Genomic DNA, 14,543 nt, shown 5'->3' with positions numbered 1-14,543 from the left:
TAAGGTTAGGGAAAGGGTTAGGCTTAGCTAAAATGCTCTCACAGTTACACCACACAAAACGGTCTTGAGTGGCAACAAATCTGCCCAATTTAGCTGTTTGATTTCCATACACCCTCGTGTTGATACGCCCGGTTTATCTTCACACACCCATGTTCCAGCCGCCATGTTGAGTTGCAGTTAATTAAGGCGTTCGCATGCTTCCCAGCCAAAACCGTTCCGTAGAGTCCGTGCACATATTATGACAACATTTGGTGAGGTTTTTGATCACACATACCAGGGGCGTAGGGAAGCAGCGATGAAGAAGTAGATGGTCATTCTGTCACACATGTGGAAACACTGCTCCACTCTACTGTAGAGAGACAGTTATTATACACACACTGCTCCACTCTACTGTAGAGAGACAGTTATTATATACACACTGCTCCACTCTACTGTAGAGACAGTTATTATACACACACTGCTCCACTCTACTGTAGAGAGACAGTTATTATACACACACTGCTCCACTCTACTGTAGAGAGACAGTTATTATACACACACTGCTCCACTCTACTGTAGAGACAGTTATTATACACACACTGCTCCACTCTACTGTAGAGAGACAGTTATTATACACACACTGCTCCACTCTACTGTAGAGAGACAGTTATTATACACACACTGCTCCACTCTACTGTAGAGACAGTTATTATACACACACTGCTCCACTCTACTGTAGAGAGACAGTTATTATACACACACTGCTCCACTCTACTGTAGAGAGACAGTTATTATACACACACTGCTCCACTCTACTGTAGAGACAGTTATTATACACACACTGCTCCACTCTACTGTAGAGAGACAGTTATTATACACACACTGCTCCACTCTACTGTAGAGAGACAGTTATTATACACACACTGCTCCACTCTACTGTAGAGAACAGTTATTATACACACACTGCTCCACTCTACTGTAGAGACAGTTATTATACACACACTGCTCCACTCTACTGTAGAGACAGTTATTATACACACACTGCTCCACTCTACTGTAGAGAGACAGTTATTATACACACACTGCTCCACTCTACTGTAGAGAGACAGTTATTATACACACACTGCTCCACTCTACTGTAGAGAACAGTTATTATACACACACTGCTCCACTCTACTGTAGAGAGACAGTTATTATACACACACTGCTCCACTCTACTGTAGAGAGACAGTTATTATACACACACTGCTCCACTCTACTGTAGAGAGACAGTTATTATACACACACTGCTCCACTCTACTGTAGAGAGCAGTTATTATACACACACTGCTCCACTCTACTGTAGAGAGACAGTTATTATACACACACTGCTCCACTCTACTGTAGAGAGACAGTTATTATACACACACTGCTCCACTCTACTGTAGAGACAGTTATTATACACACACTGCTCCACTCTACTGTAGAGAGACAGTTATTATACACACACTGCTCCACTCTACTGTAGAGAGACAGTTATTATACACACACTGCTCCACTCTACTGTAGAGACAGTTATTATACACACACTGCTCCACTCTACTGTAGAGAGACAGTTATTATACACACACTGCTCCACTCTACTGTAGAGAGACAGTTATTATACACACACTGCTCCACTCTACTGTAGAGACAGTTATTATACACACACTGCTCCACTCTACTGTAGAGAGACAGTTATTATACACACACTGCTCCACTCTACTGTAGAGAGACAGTTATTATACACACACTGCTCCACTCTACTGTAGAGAGACAGTTATTATACACACACTGCTCCACTCTACTGTAGAGACAGTTATTATACACACACTGCTCCACTCTACTGTAGAGACAGTTATTATACACACACTGCTCCACTCTACTGTAGAGAGACAGTTATTATACACACACTGCTCCACTCTACTGTAGAGACAGTTATTATACACACACTGCTCCACTCTACTGTAGAGAGACAGTTATTATACACACACTGCTCCACTCTACTGTAGAGAGACAGTTATTATACACACACTGCTCCACTCTACTGTAGAGAGACAGTTATTATACACACACTGCTCCACTCTACTGTAGAGACAGTTATTATACACACACTGCTCCACTCTACTGTAGAGAGACAGTTATTATACACACACTGCTCCACTCTACTGTAGAGAGACAGTTATTATACACACACTGCTCCACTCTACTGTAGAGACAGTTATTATACACACACTGCTCCACTCTACTGTAGAGAGACAGTTATTATACACACACTGCTCCACTCTACTGTAGAGACAGTTATTATACACACACTGCTCCACTCTACTGTAGAGACAGTTATTATACACACACTGCTCCACTCTACTGTAGAGACAGTTATTATACACACACTGCTCCACTCTACTGTAGAGAGACAGTTATTATACACACACTGCTCCACTCTACTGTAGAGACAGTTATTATACACACACTGCTCCACTCTACTGTAGAGACAGTTATTATACACACACTGCTCCACTCTACTGTAGAGAGACAGTTATTATACACACACTGCTCCACTCTACTGTAGAGACAGTTATTATACACACACTGCTCCACTCTACTGTAGAGACAGTTATTATACACACACTGCTCCACTCTACTGTAGAGACAGTTATTATACACACACTGCTCCACTCTACTGTAGAGAGACAGTTATTATACACACACTGCTCCACTCTACTGTAGAGACAGTTATTATACACACACTGCTCCACTCTACTGTAGAGACAGTTATTATACACACACTGCTCCACTCTACTGTAGAGAGACAGTTATTATACACACACTGCTCCACTCTACTGTAGAGACAGTTATTATACACACACTGCTCCACTCTACTGTAGAGAACAGTTATTATACACACACTGCTCCACTCTACTGTAGAGAGACAGTTATTATACACACACTGCTCCACTCTACTGTAGAGAGACAGTTATTATACACACACTGCTCCACTCTACTGTAGAGACAGTTATTATACACACACTGCTCCACTCTACTGTAGAGACAGTTATTATACACACACTGCTCCACTCTACTGTAGAGAGACAGTTATTATACACACACTGCTCCACTCTACTGTAGAGAGACAGTTATTATACACACACTGCTCCACTCTACTGTAGAGAGACAGTTATTATACACACACTGCTCCACTCTACTGTAGAGACAGTTATTATACACACACTGCTCCACTCTACTGTAGAGAGACAGTTATTATACACACACTGCTCCACTCTACTGTAGAGAGACAGTTATTATACACACACTGCTCCACTCTACTGTAGAGAGACAGTTATTATACACACACTGCTCCACTCTACTGTAGAGAGACAGTTATTATACACACACTGCTCCACTCTACTGTAGAGACAGTTATTATACACACACTGCTCCACTCTACTGTAGAGACAGTTATTATACACACACTGCTCCACTCTACTGTAGAGAGACAGTTATTATACACACACTGCTCCACTCTACTGTAGAGAGACAGTTATTATACACACACTGCTCCACTCTACTGTAGAGAGACAGTTATTATACACACACTGCTCCACTCTACTGTAGAGAGCAGTTATTATACACACACTGCTCCACTCTACTGTAGAGAGACAGTTATTATACACACACTGCTCCACTCTACTGTAGAGACAGTTATTATACACACACTGCTCCACTCTACTGTAGAGAGACAGTTATTATACACACACTGCTCCACTCTACTGTAGAGAGACAGTTATTATACACACACTGCTCCACTCTACTGTAGAGAGACAGTTATTATACACACACTGCTCCACTCTACTGTAGAGACAGTTATTATACACACACTGCTCCACTCTACTGTAGAGAGACAGTTATTATACACACACTGCTCCACTCTACTGTAGAGAGACAGTTATTATACACACACTGCTCCACTCTACTGTAGAGAACAGTTATTATACACACACTGCTCCACTCTACTGTAGAGACAGTTATTATACACACACTGCTCCACTCTACTGTAGAGAGACAGTTATTATACACACACTGCTCCACTCTACTGTAGAGAGACAGTTATTATACACACACTGCTCCACTCTACTGTAGAGAACAGTTATTATACACACACTGCTCCACTCTACTGTAGAGACAGTTATTATACACACACTGCTCCACTCTACTGTAGAGAGACAGTTATTATACACACACTGCTCCACTCTACTGTAGAGAGACAGTTATTATACACACACTGCTCCACTCTACTGTAGAGAGACAGTTATTATACACACACTGCTCCACTCTACTGTAGAGACAGTTATTATACACACACTGCTCCACTCTACTGTAGAGACAGTTATTATACACACACTGCTCCACTCTACTGTAGAGAGACAGTTATTATACACACACTGCTCCACTCTACTGTAGAGACAGTTATTATACACACACTGCTCCACTCTACTGTAGAGAGCAGTTATTATACACACACTGCTCCACTCTACTGTAGAGACAGTTATTATACACACACTGCTCCACTCTACTGTAGAGACAGTTATTATACACACACTGCTCCACTCTACTGTAGAGAGACAGTTATTATACACACACTGCTCCACTCTACTGTAGAGACAGTTATTATACACACACTGCTCCACTCTACTGTAGAGAGACAGTTATTATACACACACTGCTCCACTCTACTGTAGAGAGACAGTTATTATACACACACTGCTCCACTCTACTGTAGAGAGACAGTTATTATACACACACTGCTCCACTCTACTGTAGAGAGACAGTTATTATACACACACTGCTCCACTCTACTGTAGAGACAGTTATTATACACACACTGCTCCACTCTACTGTAGAGAGACAGTTATTATACACACACTGCTCCACTCTACTGTAGAGACAGTTATTATACACACACTGCTCCACTCTACTGTAGAGAGACAGTTATTATACACACACTGCTCCACTCTACTGTAGAGAGACAGTTATTATACACACACTGCTCCACTCTACTGTAGAGAGACAGTTATTATACACACACTGCTCCACTCTACTGTAGAGAGACAGTTATTATACACACACTGCTCCACTCTACTGTAGAGACAGTTATTATACACACACTGCTCCACTCTACTGTAGAGACAGTTATTATACACACACTGCTCCACTCTACTGTAGAGAGCAGTTATTATACACACACTGCTCCACTCTACTGTAGAGAGACAGTTATTATACACACACTGCTCCACTCTACTGTAGAGAGACAGTTATTATACACACACTGCTCCACTCTACTGTAGAGACAGTTATTATACACACACTGCTCCACTCTACTGTAGAGACAGTTATTATACACACACTGCTCCACTCTACTGTAGAGAGACAGTTATTATACACACACTGCTCCACTCTACTGTAGAGAGACAGTTATTATACACACACTGCTCCACTCTACTGTAGAGAGACAGTTATTATACACACACTGCTCCACTCTACTGTAGAGAGACAGTTATTATACACACACTGCTCCACTCTACTGTAGAGACAGTTATTATACACACACTGCTCCACTCTACTGTAGAGAGACAGTTATTATACACACACTGCTCCACTCTACTGTAGAGAGACAGTTATTATACACACACTGCTCCACTCTACTGTAGAGAGACAGTTATTATACACACACTGCTCCACTCTACTGTAGAGACAGTTATTATACACACACTGCTCCACTCTACTGTAGAGACAGTTATTATACACACACTGCTCCACTCTACTGTAGAGAGACAGTTATTATACACACACTGCTCCACTCTACTGTAGAGAGACAGTTATTATACACACACTGCTCCACTCTACTGTAGAGACAGTTATTATACACACACTGCTCCACTCTACTGTAGAGACAGTTATTATACACACACTGCTCCACTCTACTGTAGAGAACAGTTATTATACACACACTGCTCCACTCTACTGTAGAGAGACAGTTATTATACACACACTGCTCCACTCTACTGTAGAGACAGTTATTATACACACACTGCTCCACTCTACTGTAGAGACAGTTATTATACACACACTGCTCCACTCTACTGTAGAGACAGTTATTATACACACACTGCTCCACTCTACTGTAGAGAGACAGTTATTATACACACACTGCTCCACTCTACTGTAGAGAGACAGTTATTATACACACACTGCTCCACTCTACTGTAGAGACAGTTATTATACACACACTGCTCCACTCTACTGTAGAGACAGTTATTATACACACACTGCTCCACTCTACTGTAGAGACAGTTATTATACACACACTGCTCCACTCTACTGTAGAGACAGTTATTATACACACACTGCTCCACTCTACTGTAGAGAGACAGTTATTATACACACACTGCTCCACTCTACTGTAGAGAGCAGTTATTATACACACACTGCTCCACTCTACTGTAGAGACAGTTATTATACACACACTGCTCCACTCTACTGTAGAGAGACAGTTATTATACACACACTGCTCCACTCTACTGTAGAGAGACAGTTATTATACACACACTGCTCCACTCTACTGTAGAGACAGTTATTATACACACACTGCTCCACTCTACTGTAGAGAGCAGTTATTATACACACACTGCTCCACTCTACTGTAGAGAGCAGTTATTATACACACACTGCTCCACTCTACTGTAGAGACAGTTATTATACACACACTGCTCCACTCTACTGTAGAGAGACAGTTATTATACACACACTGCTCCACTCTACTGTAGAGACAGTTATTATACACACACTGCTCCACTCTACTGTAGAGAGACAGTTATTATACACACACTGCTCCACTCTACTGTAGAGAGACAGTTATTATACACACACTGCTCCACTCTACTGTAGAGAGACAGTTATTATACACACACTGCTCCACTCTACTGTAGAGACAGTTATTATACACACACTGCTCCACTCTACTGTAGAGAGACAGTTATTATACACACACTGCTCCACTCTACTGTAGAGAACAGTTATTATACACACACTGCTCCACTCTACTGTAGAGACAGTTATTATACACACACTGCTCCACTCTACTGTAGAGAGACAGTTATTATACACACACTGCTCCACTCTACTGTAGAGACAGTTATTATACACACACTGCTCCACTCTACTGTAGAGAGACAGTTATTATACACACACTGCTCCACTCTACTGTAGAGAGACAGTTATTATACACACACTGCTCCACTCTACTGTAGAGAGCAGTTATTATACACACACTGCTCCACTCTACTGTAGAGAGACAGTTATTATACACACACTGCTCCACTCTACTGTAGAGACAGTTATTATACACACACTGCTCCACTCTACTGTAGAGAGACAGTTATTATACACACACTGCTCCACTCTACTGTAGAGAGCAGTTATTATACACACACTGCTCCACTCTACTGTAGAGAGACAGTTATTATACACACACTGCTCCACTCTACTGTAGAGACAGTTATTATACACACACTGCTCCACTCTACTGTAGAGAGACAGTTATTATACACACACTGCTCCACTCTACTGTAGAGACAGTTATTATACACACACTGCTCCACTCTACTGTAGAGAGACAGTTATTATACACACACTGCTCCACTCTACTGTAGAGAGACAGTTATTATACACACACTGCTCCACTCTACTGTAGAGAGACAGTTATTATACACACACTGCTCCACTCTACTGTAGAGAGACAGTTATTATACACACACTGCTCCACTCTACTGTAGAGAGACAGTTATTATACACACACTGCTCCACTCTACTGTAGAGACAGTTATTATACACACACTGCTCCACTCTACTGTAGAGACAGTTATTATACACACACTGCTCCACTCTACTGTAGAGACAGTTATTATACACACACTGCTCCACTCTACTGTAGAGACAGTTATTATACACACACTGCTCCACTCTACTGTAAGAGACAGTTATTATACACACACTGCTCCACTCTACTGTAGAGACAGTTATTATACACACACTGCTCCACTCTACTGTAGAGAACAGTTATTATACACACACTGCTCCACTCTACTGTAGAGAGCAGTTATTATACACACACTGCTCCACTCTACTGTAGAGAGACAGTTATTATACACACACTGCTCCACTCTACTGTAGAGACAGTTATTATACACACACTGCTCCACTCTACTGTAGAGAACAGTTATTATACACACACTGCTCCACTCTACTGTAGAGAACAGTTATTATACACACACTGCTCCACTCTACTGTAGAGACAGTTATTATACACACACTGCTCCACTCTACTGTAGAGAGACAGTTATTATACACACACTGCTCCACTCTACTGTAGAGACAGTTATTATACACACACTGCTCCACTCTACTGTAGAGACAGTTATTATACACACACTGCTCCACTCTACTGTAGAGAGACAGTTATTATACACACACTGCTCCACTCTACTGTAGAGAGACAGTTATTATACACACACTGCTCCACTCTACTGTAGAGAGACAGTTATTATACACACACTGCTCCACTCTACTGTAGAGACAGTTATTATACACACACTGCTCCACTCTACTGTAGAGACAGTTATTATACACACACTGCTCCACTCTACTGTAGAGACAGTTATTATACACACACTGCTCCACTCTACTGTAGAGAGACAGTTATTATACACACACTGCTCCACTCTACTGTAGAGACAGTTATTATACACACACTGCTCCACTCTACTGTAGAGAGACAGTTATTATACACACACTGCTCCACTCTACTGTAGAGAGACAGTTATTATACACACACTGCTCCACTCTACTGTAGAGAGACAGTTATTATACACACACTGCTCCACTCTACTGTAGAGAGCAGTTATTATACACACACTGCTCCACTCTACTGTAGAGACAGTTATTATACACACACTGCTCCACTCTACTGTAGAGAGACAGTTATTATACACACACTGCTCCACTCTACTGTAGAGAGCAGTTATTATACACACACTGCTCCACTCTACTGTAGAGAGACAGTTATTATACACACACTGCTCCACTCTACTGTAGAGAGACAGTTATTATACACACACTGCTCCACTCTACTGTAGAGAGACAGTTATTATACACACACTGCTCCACTCTACTGTAGAGAACAGTTATTATACACACACTGCTCCACTCTACTGTAGAGAGACAGTTATTATACACACACTGCTCCACTCTACTGTAGAGACAGTTATTATACACACACTGCTCCACTCTACTGTAGAGAGCAGTTATTATACACACACTGCTCCACTCTACTGTAGAGAGACAGTTATTATACACACACTGCTCCACTCTACTGTAGAGACAGTTATTATACACACACTGCTCCACTCTACTGTAGAGACAGTTATTATACACACACTGCTCCACTCTACTGTAGAGACAGTTATTATACACACACTGCTCCACTCTACTGTAGAGAGACAGTTATTATACACACACTGCTCCACTCTACTGTAGAGAGACAGTTATTATACACACACTGCTCCACTCTACTGTAGAGACAGTTATTATACACACACTGCTCCACTCTACTGTAGAGAGACAGTTATTATACACACACTGCTCCACTCTACTGTAGAGACAGTTATTATACACACACTGCTCCACTCTACTGTAGAGAGACAGTTATTATACACACACTGCTCCACTCTACTGTAGAGAGACAGTTATTATACACACACTGCTCCACTCTACTGTAGAGAGACAGTTATTATACACACACTGCTCCACTCTACTGTAGAGACAGTTATTATACACACACTGCTCCACTCTACTGTAGAGAGACAGTTATTATACACACACTGCTCCACTCTACTGTAGAGAGCAGTTATTATACACACACTGCTCCACTCTACTGTAGAGAGACAGTTATTATACACACACTGCTCCACTCTACTGTAGAGACAGTTATTATACACACACTGCTCCACTCTACTGTAGAGAGACAGTTATTATACACACACTGCTCCACTCTACTGTAGAGAGACAGTTATTATACACACACTGCTCCACTCTACTGTAGAGAGACAGTTATTATACACACACTGCTCCACTCTACTGTAGAGACAGTTATTATACACACACTGCTCCACTCTACTGTAGAGACAGTTATTATACACACACTGCTCCACTCTACTGTAGAGAGACAGTTATTATACACACACTGCTCCACTCTACTGTAGAGACAGTTATTATACACACACTGCTCCACTCTACTGTAGAGAACAGTTATTATACACACACTGCTCCACTCTACTGTAGAGACAGTTATTATACACACACTGCTCCACTCTACTGTAGAGACAGTTATTATACACACACTGCTCCACTCTACTGTAGAGAGACAGTTATTATACACACACTGCTCCACTCTACTGTAGAGACAGTTATTATACACACACTGCTCCACTCTACTGTAGAGACAGTTATTATACACACACTGCTCCACTCTACTGTAGAGACAGTTATTATACACACACTGCTCCACTCTACTGTAGAGAGACAGTTATTATACACACACTGCTCCACTCTACTGTAGAGACAGTTATTATACACACACTGCTCCACTCTACTGTAGAGACAGTTATTATACACACACTGCTCCACTCTACTGTAGAGAGACAGTTATTATACACACACTGCTCCACTCTACTGTAGAGAGACAGTTATTATACACACACTGCTCCACTCTACTGTAGAGACAGTTATTATACACACACTGCTCCACTCTACTGTAGAGACAGTTATTATACACACACTGCTCCACTCTACTGTAGAGAGACAGTTATTATACACACACTGCTCCACTCTACTGTAGAGACAGTTATTATACACACACTGCTCCACTCTACTGTAGAGACAGTTATTATACACACACTGCTCCACTCTACTGTAGAGAGACAGTTATTATACACACACTGCTCCACTCTACTGTAGAGACAGTTATTATACACACACTGCTCCACTCTACTGTAGAGACAGTTATTATACACACACTGCTCCACTCTACTGTAGAGACAGTTATTATACACACACTGCTCCACTCTACTGTAGAGAGACAGTTATTATACACACACTGCTCCACTCTACTGTAGAGACAGTTATTATACACACACTGCTCCACTCTACTGTAGAGACAGTTATTATACACACACTGCTCCACTCTACTGTAGAGAGACAGTTATTATACACACACTGCTCCACTCTACTGTAGAGACAGTTATTATACACACACTGCTCCACTCTACTGTAGAGAGACAGTTATTATACACACACTGCTCCACTCTACTGTAGAGACAGTTATTATACACACACTGCTCCACTCTACTGTAGAGAGACAGTTATTATACACACACTGCTCCACTCTACTGTAGAGAGACAGTTATTATACACACACTGCTCCACTCTACTGTAGAGACAGTTATTATACACACACTGCTCCACTCTACTGTAGAGACAGTTATTATACACACACTGCTCCACTCTACTGTAGAGAGACAGTTATTATACACACACTGCTCCACTCTACTGTAGAGAGACAGTTATTATACACACACTGCTCCACTCTACTGTAGAGACAGTTATTATACACACACTGCTCCACTCTACTGTAGAGAGACAGTTATTATACACACACTGCTCCACTCTACTGTAGAGAGACAGTTATTATACACACACTGCTCCACTCTACTGTAGAGAGACAGTTATTATACACACACTGCTCCACTCTACTGTAGAGACAGTTATTATACACACACTGCTCCACTCTACTGTAGAGAGACAGTTATTATACACACACTGCTCCACTCTACTGTAGAGAGACAGTTATTATACACACACTGCTCCACTCTACTGTAGAGACAGTTATTATACACACACTGCTCCACTCTACTGTAGAGAGACAGTTATTATACACACACTGCTCCACTCTACTGTAGAGAGCAGTTATTATACACACACTGCTCCACTCTACTGTAGAGAGACAGTTATTATACACACACTGCTCCACTCTACTGTAGAGACAGTTATTATACACACACTGCTCCACTCTACTGTAGAGAGCAGTTATTATACACACACTGCTCCACTCTACTGTAGAGACAGTTATTATACACACACTGCTCCACTCTACTGTAGAGAGACAGTTATTATACACACACTGCTCCACTCTACTGTAGAGACAGTTATTATACACACACTGCTCCACTCTACTGTAGAGACAGTTATTATACACACACTGCTCCACTCTACTGTAGAGAGACAGTTATTATACACACACTGCTCCACTCTACTGTAGAGACAGTTATTATACACACACTGCTCCACTCTACTGTAGAGAACAGTTATTATACACACACTGCTCCACTCTACTGTAGAGAACAGTTATTATACACACACTGCTCCACTCTACTGTAGAGAGACAGTTATTATACACACACTGCTCCACTCTACTGTAGAGACAGTTATTATACACACACTGCTCCACTCTACTGTAGAGAGCAGTTATTATACACACACTGCTCCACTCTACTGTAGAGAGACAGTTATTATACACACACTGCTCCACTCTACTGTAGAGACAGTTATTATACACACACTGCTCCACTCTACTGTAGAGACAGTTATTATACACACACTGCTCCACTCTACTGTAGAGAGACAGTTATTATACACACACTGCTCCACTCTACTGTAGAGAGACAGTTATTATACACACACTGCTCCACTCTACTGTAGAGACAGTTATTATACACACACTGCTCCACTCTACTGTAGAGAGACAGTTATTATACACACACTGCTCCACTCTACTGTAGAGACAGTTATTATACACACACTGCTCCACTCTACTGTAGAGAGACAGTTATTATACACACACTGCTCCACTCTACTGTAGAGAGCAGTTATTATACACACACTGCTCCACTCTACTGTAGAGACAGTTATTATACACACACTGCTCCACTCTACTGTAGAGACAGTTATTATACACACACTGCTCCACTCTACTGTAGAGAGACAGTTATTATACACACACTGCTCCACTCTACTGTAGAGACAGTTATTATACACACACTGCTCCACTCTACTGTAGAGAGACAGTTATTATACACACACTGCTCCACTCTACTGTAGAGAGCAGTTATTATACACACACTGCTCCACTCTACTGTAGAGAGACAGTTATTATACACACACTGCTCCACTCTACTGTAGAGAGACAGTTATTATACACACACTGCTCCACTCTACTGTAGAGACAGTTATTATACACACACTGCTCCACTCTACTGTAGAGACAGTTATTATACACACACTGCTCCACTCTACTGTAGAGACAGTTATTATACACACACTGCTCCACTCTACTGTAGAGAGACAGTTATTATACACACACTGCTCCACTCTACTGTAGAGAGCAGTTATTATACACACACTGCTCCACTCTACTGTAGAGACAGTTATTATACACACACTGCTCCACTCTACTGTAGAGAGACAGTTATTATACACACACTGCTCCACTCTACTGTAGAGAGACAGTTATTATACACACACTGCTCCACTCTACTGTAGAGACAGTTATTATACACACACTGCTCCACTCTACTGTAGAGAGACAGTTATTATACACACACTGCTCCACTCTACTGTAGAGACAGTTATTATACACACACTGCTCCACTCTACTGTAGAGAGCAGTTATTATACACACACTGCTCCACTCTACTGTAGAGACAGTTATTATACACACACTGCTCCACTCTACTGTAGAGAGACAGTTATTATACACACACTGCTCCACTCTACTGTAGAGAGACAGTTATTATACACACACTGCTCCACTCTACTGTAGAGAGACAGTTATTATACACACACTGCTCCACTCTACTGTAGAGACAGTTATTATACACACACTGCTCCACTCTACTGTAGAGAGACAGTTATTATACACACACTGCTCCACTCTACTGTAGAGAGACAGTTATTATACACACACTGCTCCACTCTACTGTAGAGACAGTTATTATACACACACTGCTCCACTCTACTGTGAGAGACAGTTATTATACACACACTGCTCCACTCTACTGTAGAGAGACAGTTATTATACACACACTGCTCCACTCTACTGTAGAGACAGTTATTATACACACACTGCTCCACTCTACTGTAGAGACAGTTATTATACACACACTGCTCCACTCTACTGTAGAGACAGTTATTATACACACACTGCTCCACTCTACTGTAGAGAGCAGTTATTATACACACACTGCTCCACTCTACTGTAGAGAGACAGTTATTATACACACACTGCTCCACTCTACTGTAGAGACAGTTATTATACACACACTGCTCCACTCTACTGTAGAGAGACAGTTATTATACACACACTGCTCCACTCTACT

The sequence above is a fragment of the Coregonus clupeaformis genome, unplaced genomic scaffold, assembly GCF_020615455.1.
Source record: "Coregonus clupeaformis isolate EN_2021a unplaced genomic scaffold, ASM2061545v1 scaf1864, whole genome shotgun sequence".
Lineage (NCBI taxonomy): Eukaryota > Metazoa > Chordata > Actinopteri > Salmoniformes > Salmonidae > Coregonus > Coregonus clupeaformis.
This window is presented reverse-complemented; position numbering follows the sequence as displayed.